General features: G+C 49.5%; 1 protein-coding gene across 2 annotated transcripts in view; it reads left to right on the top strand.

The window, feature by feature from the left end:
• Positions 1-532: 532 nt before the first annotated feature.
• Positions 533-6,301, top strand: part of SLC7A7 (solute carrier family 7 member 7) — a 34,204-nt gene continuing 28,435 nt past the window's right edge. Inside the window, exons 1-2 of one of the 2 annotated variants that reach the window (XM_069463235.1) lie at positions 533-683; positions 5,874-6,013. The gene's annotated coding sequence lies outside the window, so the exon portion shown is untranslated. Of the gene's footprint in view, positions 684-3,377; positions 3,419-5,873; positions 6,014-6,301 lie in introns of those variants that run through there. The other variant, XM_069463241.1, reaches the window with a different exon arrangement.

Raw genomic sequence — 6,301 nt, 5'->3', positions numbered from 1 at the left:
AGGCCCAGTTGGCTCTTACCTGATGACACATCAACATCACCTGAACCAGCTGGGGATCTGCGCTGTGAGTGGGCTTGCTTGGTGTTTGTGCGCTTGGCTGTAGCTCCACAGGTGGCCTTCCTTGGCTTGCTTTAGGGGCTGAAATGGCACTGAAACTCTTGAGATGGGACTGCAGGGTTTTGTTGCCCTACCCTTGGGGTCGTATGCCCTCTGAAGGACAGAGATGTGAGTGGGAGATGAGTAGGAAATGGAATGCGGGGGAGGAAGGATTTTTAAGGGACATCGGAGAGCACTGTAAATCATGGGGAAAGAGTAAGTGCTCAGTAAATATAGGGCAACAAGGAAGAATGGGGGCTGAGGTAGGGAGGAGGAAGAGCTGAGACTGAAAGTGGAAAAGGTGCCTGGAGGCTGGCAGGCGTGGAAGTCCTCTGGGTCCGACAAGGCAGTCCCAGCTCCAGCCCGTCCCCGTCCCCTGGCCCCTCCCCGCTGCCGGCCAGAGTTGCACATGTGTTTTCCTGTTTTGCATTTCAGTCCCGTCACCCTCTCTCTTTTCTGCTCAGAGTCAACAGCTGCTGCAGCAGGAGCCATACCCTTGGTTCCCCTAACTAGCACATTCCCCTCCCACCCCTCACTGCGTGCTGGTAATCTCTCTTCCCAGCACCTGCCCAAAGGTCAAGGGACAGGTAAGAGGTGGGAGAGGAGGGACAATGGGCGCGCGAGAGGGGAAGTGCAGGAGGAGGATGGAGCTGAATTGGCTGAACGGAGACCCAGGAGCCGCGTGTTTCCTGGTCCCAGCCCTGGTGCTCCCTGAGCAAAACTCTCTGCCCAGAGACTGCATCCCTTCGTTAATAGAAGCCCTTGCCACAGGAGTGAATAATTTCTTTCTTGTTTCACTTTTTTTTTTTTTTTAAAGGGACTGTCTTAGACACAGCGGAATATAGAAAAACAAATGGAGAACGGGGAAGGGAGGAGCTGAGCTCTGAGCTTGGAGTGATGGGGAAAGAAAACCATACTAGAGTTTATCTGTTTTCTGTTTCTGTTGTCAGGGGAGACAGTACAATTGAAGACAGGAAGGCAGGACACGGGGTTTCTGGGGGCAAAAGTGTGTTCTCACAGTAGTTCTTTGAGCTAGGCTAAGGAGCCAGGACCCTGAACTGTGCACTAGTTCCTGGAGGAAGTGTGTTTTGGTGTTGCCATTTGAAGGTAGGGTCAGGGTGAGGGGTTCCACTGGCTGCTTTGTCAGGCACTGCTGCTGGGGACCCTGCTGCTTCCTTCTGAATCTGAAATTTGTTCCACAGGCTGTGGGATGACTGTGTTGTCCTTAATCTCCACGAAGTCCTCAGAGATGAGTGCACCTCAGACAGGGGAGGATAAAACATGGGCGCTGTTTTATCATGAGGTTTTTCCTGTAAAGCCTGGGGTGGGAGAGCACCCTCAGGGGGTCCTAGGGGTGCTGCTGGTCCCAGGCTGCCTAAAAGGTGGAAGCATTACCTGAGACCCAGGGTCTTAGAGAGGAATGTGATCTGCCAAAGATGGTGCCTTCCTGCCCACGGTGCTAGGCAGTGATTGAGAAAAGAGAGGCTTCACCTTCTCCGTGAATGGCAGCCTTTCTTGCCCAGTTGGTGCGGGCCCACTGAAGCAGGTTGGAAAGGAGATTGCACTCGTAGCCCTTCTTGGTGCGACCACTAGGGCATGCTGTTTGCTGGAGCGTGGGTTTCATCCCCTGGCAGTTTTGTCTCAAGATTTGGCGAAGGGGACTTCACTTTCAGATACCACCAGTCAGGAAGTACTTGCACTCTTCTCTTTTCATGCACCCTCACGGTCTTCTCTTCCCTTGGGCCTTCGTGTCTTTCTTTACATCACATGAGGATGCATGCCTACCCCATGGTGCAAGTGAATTTGGTCTTAAAAGGGCAGGCTTGATGGTGTGTTTACATGTGTTTTTGTTTGCTTTATAAGTGGGCACCCTAGCAATAGCAGAACTGCCAAGAGAACTTGTAATCGCCTCTCATCCCCGCACAGAATGAGAAAGTGAAGGAGTAGCCAGGAAAGATGAACAAGCTTTGTTCGAGGGTTACCCTAGGCTCAGTGGCAGAGGCTTTCTTTTTCTTTCTTTCTTTTTTTTTTTTTGAGACAGAGTCTGGCTCTGTTGCCCAGGGTAGAGTGCCCTGGCATCAGCCTAGCTCACAGCAACCTCAAACTCCTGGGCTTAAGCAATCCTTCTGTCTGAGCCTCCAGAGTAGCTGGGACTACAGGCATGTGCCACCATGCCCGGCTAATTTTTTTCTCTATATATTTTTAGTTGTCCAGATAATTTCTTTCTATTTTTAGTAGAGACAGGGTCTCGCTCTTGCTCAGGCTGGTCTCGAACTCCTGACCTCCAGGGATTCTCCCGCTTTGGCTTCCCAGAGTGCTAGAATTACAGGCGTGAGCCACCGCGCCCTATCAGAATTTTTAGATCTCTACTATCTGGTTATAGAATAACCAAAGAGGGCTAGGAAGGGTGTGAGAAGGGATAGACAGTTGGGTTTCAGAAGGTTTATGGTATATTTCTGTTGGTAGAAGAGACCCAGAATACCAGGTTTCAAGTAGACTATAAGGATAGATTAAACTATGTGATTTCTAAAAGGTGCCCAGCTGCTTCTGCCTGTTCTGGGCCTGTCTGTCCAAGATAACTCAGCAAAATTTTATTTCCTCACCTTTTTTTAGGAAAGTAGAGTAAACTTGTATTTGACGAACATGTTTATAGGAATTTATGCTTATCCCAAAGATCTTGGTATGTTTTATCTTTTTTTTTTTTTTTTTTTTTTGAGACAGAGTCTCACTCTGTTGCCCGGGCTAGAGAGAGTGCCGTGGCGTCAGCCTAGCTGACAGCAACCTCAAACTCCTGGACTTAAGTGATCCTCCTGCCTCAGCCTCCCAGTAGCTGGGACTACAAGCATGCCCCACCATGCCCAGCTAATTTTTTCTATAAATATTTTTAGTTGACCAGATAGATAATTTCTTTCTATTTTTAGTAGAGACGCGGTCTCGTTCTTGCTCAGAAGAGCTCAAACTCCTGACCTCGAGCAATCCACCCTCCTGGGCCTCCCAGAGTGCTAGGATTACAGGCCTGAGCCACCATGCCCTGGCTGTTTTCTTAAGGATAAAAGGGCAGGTGGGTTGGGTGGGGATGCAGTTAGAGGTTTGATCTCTTAACCTTGTTTCCTTGGAAGTAGCTTAAGCCTCAGACATTGGGGTAGTGGCCCAAGTTTAGGGGAAGCCACCCATCTGTCTGCATGGGGAAGTGTGCAGAGTTCTCCTCTTAGGGCACCTAATCACTGTGAGGGGACTGCTCTTACACTTCCTCTAATCTCAGCATGTGAACAAGACTTTATGTCACAGTGTGTAACCTTCTTGCCTTTTAAAATTGCTTGGAGTGAGAGAGGAGAGGCTAGGGTGGAGCACAGAGGACCCAGAGAGAGAGTGCTGTGCATTCCTTCTGGGCCGCCACCCTGTCTTTGCTAACTTGCTTTGGGACCCTTCCTCAAGGACTACAGAAACTTCACCCGGCTGACTGTCCTTTCTTCTGGGCCCCCAGTCCCAGAGCAGAGCTGACAAAGGAGATTCCTGAGAGTGCCTTCTTATCACAGAAAGTGCTGAGCCAAGAGCTAGCCCCCCCTTTTGCAAATGTGAATGGTCAGTGAACGTTGGACCCAGAAGGTTACTTAACACACTCCTTTTCGCCTCCCTCACCCCTTCCTTTGCCTGCTGTGCTGCCCGACTCCCTCCACCCTTCTCAGTCTGTTGCCTGGGCTAGAGTGCCCTGGCATCAGCCTAGCTCACAGCAACCTCAAACTCCTGGGCTCAAGCGATCCTTCTGTCTCAGCCTCCCGGGTAGCTGGGACTACAGGCATGCGCCACCATGCCCGGCTAATTTTTTCTGTATATTTTTAGTTGTGCAGCTAATTTCTTTCTATTTTTTTTAATAGAGATGGGGGTCTCACTCTTGCTCAGGCTGGTTTTGAACTCCTGAGCTCAAAGGATCCACCAGCCCACCTTGGCCTCCCAGAGTGGTAGGATTATAGGCATGAGCCACCGTCCCAGCCAGAGGCTTTCTTTTTAATCTAATCACATTCTGCCCCAGCTAATTCAGTAGGAAGCCACCTGTACGCTTTTATGTCCAAAAGGAAGGTGCTTTTCTGTCTAAAAGGAAGGCCTCCTAGAGATGGGGGCTGGTCAGAGTGGTGGGGAGGTGGGGAGATAGTATAGTTCTGGGCTGAGAGTGTGTGAGCTCTGGAGTCTAGCCTACTGACCTCCTTCTCTACTTTGGCACCCTGGCTAGTGACTTAGTACCTGTTTTAAGGGGATGCAGGGAGGGTTTGATGAGATAAGGTGCTTAAGTGCTTAGCAGTGTGTCTGGCCTGGGTAACTGTTCAATATATGCTATGATTCTTACAGGAGCATTTGGGTGTGGGGGGGTCCTGGCACAAAAGGACAGTCTCCTCTGGATGGATTTCAGATTTTTGTGAAGCTGTCTTGGGATCCCCCTCCTGTTTTAAATTAAAAGTTTAAGGGGCTAGAATGGGAGGATATAGGGTAGAGATAAGTCTCCCAGGAATTTTTTTTTTTCTTTTTGAGACAGAGTCTCACTCTGTTGCCTGGCCTAGCTCACAGCAACCTCAAACTCCTGGGCTTAAGCAATCCTTCTGCCTCAGCCTCCAGAGTAGCTGGGACTACAGGCATGTGCCACCATGCCCAGCTAATTTTTTTCTCTATATATTTTTAGTTGTCCAGATAATTTCTTTCTATTTTTAGTAGAGACAGGGTCTCGCTCTTGCTCAGGCTGGTCTCGAACTCCTGACCTCAAGCGATCCTCCCGCTTTGGCTTCCCAGAGTGCTAGAATTACAGGCGTGAGCCACCGCGCCCTATCAGAATTTTTAGATCTCTACTATCTGGTTATAGAATAACCAAAGAGGGCTAGGAAGGGTGTGAGAAGGGATAGACAGTTGGGTTTCAGAAGGTTTATGGTATATTTCTGTTGGTAGAAGAGACCCAGAATACCAGGTTTCAAGTAGACTATAAGGATAGATTAAACTATGTGATTTCCAAAAGGTGCCCAGCTGCTTCTGCCTGTTCAGGGCCTGTCTGTCCAAGATAACTCAGCAAAATTTTATTTCTTCACCTTTTTTTAGGAAAGTAGAGTAAACTTGTATTTGACGAACATGTTTATAGGAATTTATGCTTATTTCAAAGATCTTGGTATGTTTTCTTAAGGATAAAAGGGCAGGTGGGTTGGGTGGGGATGCATTTAGAGGTTTGATCTCTTAACCTTGTTTCCTTGGAAGTAGCTTTAGCCTCAGACATTGGGGTAGTGGCCCAAGTTTAGGGGAAGCCACCCATCTGTCTGCATGGGGAAGTGTGCAGAGTTCTCCTCTTAGGGCACCTAATCACTGTGAGGGGACTGCTCTTACACTTTCTCTAATCTCAGCATGTGAACAAGACTTTATGTCACAGTGTGTAACCTTCTTGCCTTTTAAAATTGCTTGGAGTGAGAGAGGAGAGGCTAGGGTGGAGCACAGAGGACCCAGAGAGAGAGTGCTGTGCATTCCTTCTGGGCTGCCACCCTGTCTTTGCTAACTTGCTTTGGGACCCTTCCTCAAGGACTACAGAAACTTCACCCGGCTGACTGTCCTTTCTTCTGGGCCCCCAGTCCCAGAGCAGAGTTGACAAAGGAGATTCCTGAGAGTGCCTTCTTATCACAGAAAGTGCTGAGCCAAGAGCTAGCCCCCCTTTTTGCCCAGATGTGAATGGGCAGTGAACCTTGGACCCAGAAGGTTACTTAACACACTCCTTTTCCCCTCCCTTCACCCTTCTTGACTTAAAGCCTCAGGCATTTTGTCTGGCCTTCCCTTTTACTGCAGGCTGAAAAGGAAGAGCATTGCAGCAGGGATCCGGGATCCTGGAGGGCATCTCTCTCCTTGAGTGCTGCCGCCACTGCTGTGGGAACCTGCTTATATCCAGGACCAGGGAGTGAGTGTGTGTCCCACCCTCCCCTTTGCTGCTCTGCCGTGTCCTGTCACTTTGTCTCCAAGTGCCTCTTGCCCTAGTACCTCTCCACTTGCTTGACTAGCTGCTGTTTTTCTCAGCTGTCTCCTGCTCTGTTTCCCAGCATTCGCAGCCCTGCTGGCTTCTGTTTCCTTGCCTTGGCTTTGGGTGGCGTCTCTCCAGTGGCTACTCTGGGGTGGGGAGCAGTCGTCAGCTGCCTCCAGACACCCCTGGATTCTGCTACATTTGGATCACCTTTCTCTCATTCATACT

Source organism: Eulemur rufifrons, chromosome 2 (assembly GCF_041146395.1).
Source record: "Eulemur rufifrons isolate Redbay chromosome 2, OSU_ERuf_1, whole genome shotgun sequence".
Lineage (NCBI taxonomy): Eukaryota > Metazoa > Chordata > Mammalia > Primates > Lemuridae > Eulemur > Eulemur rufifrons.
Note: the sequence above shows the minus strand (reverse complement) of the source record. Positions and strands in the feature narration are given on the sequence as shown.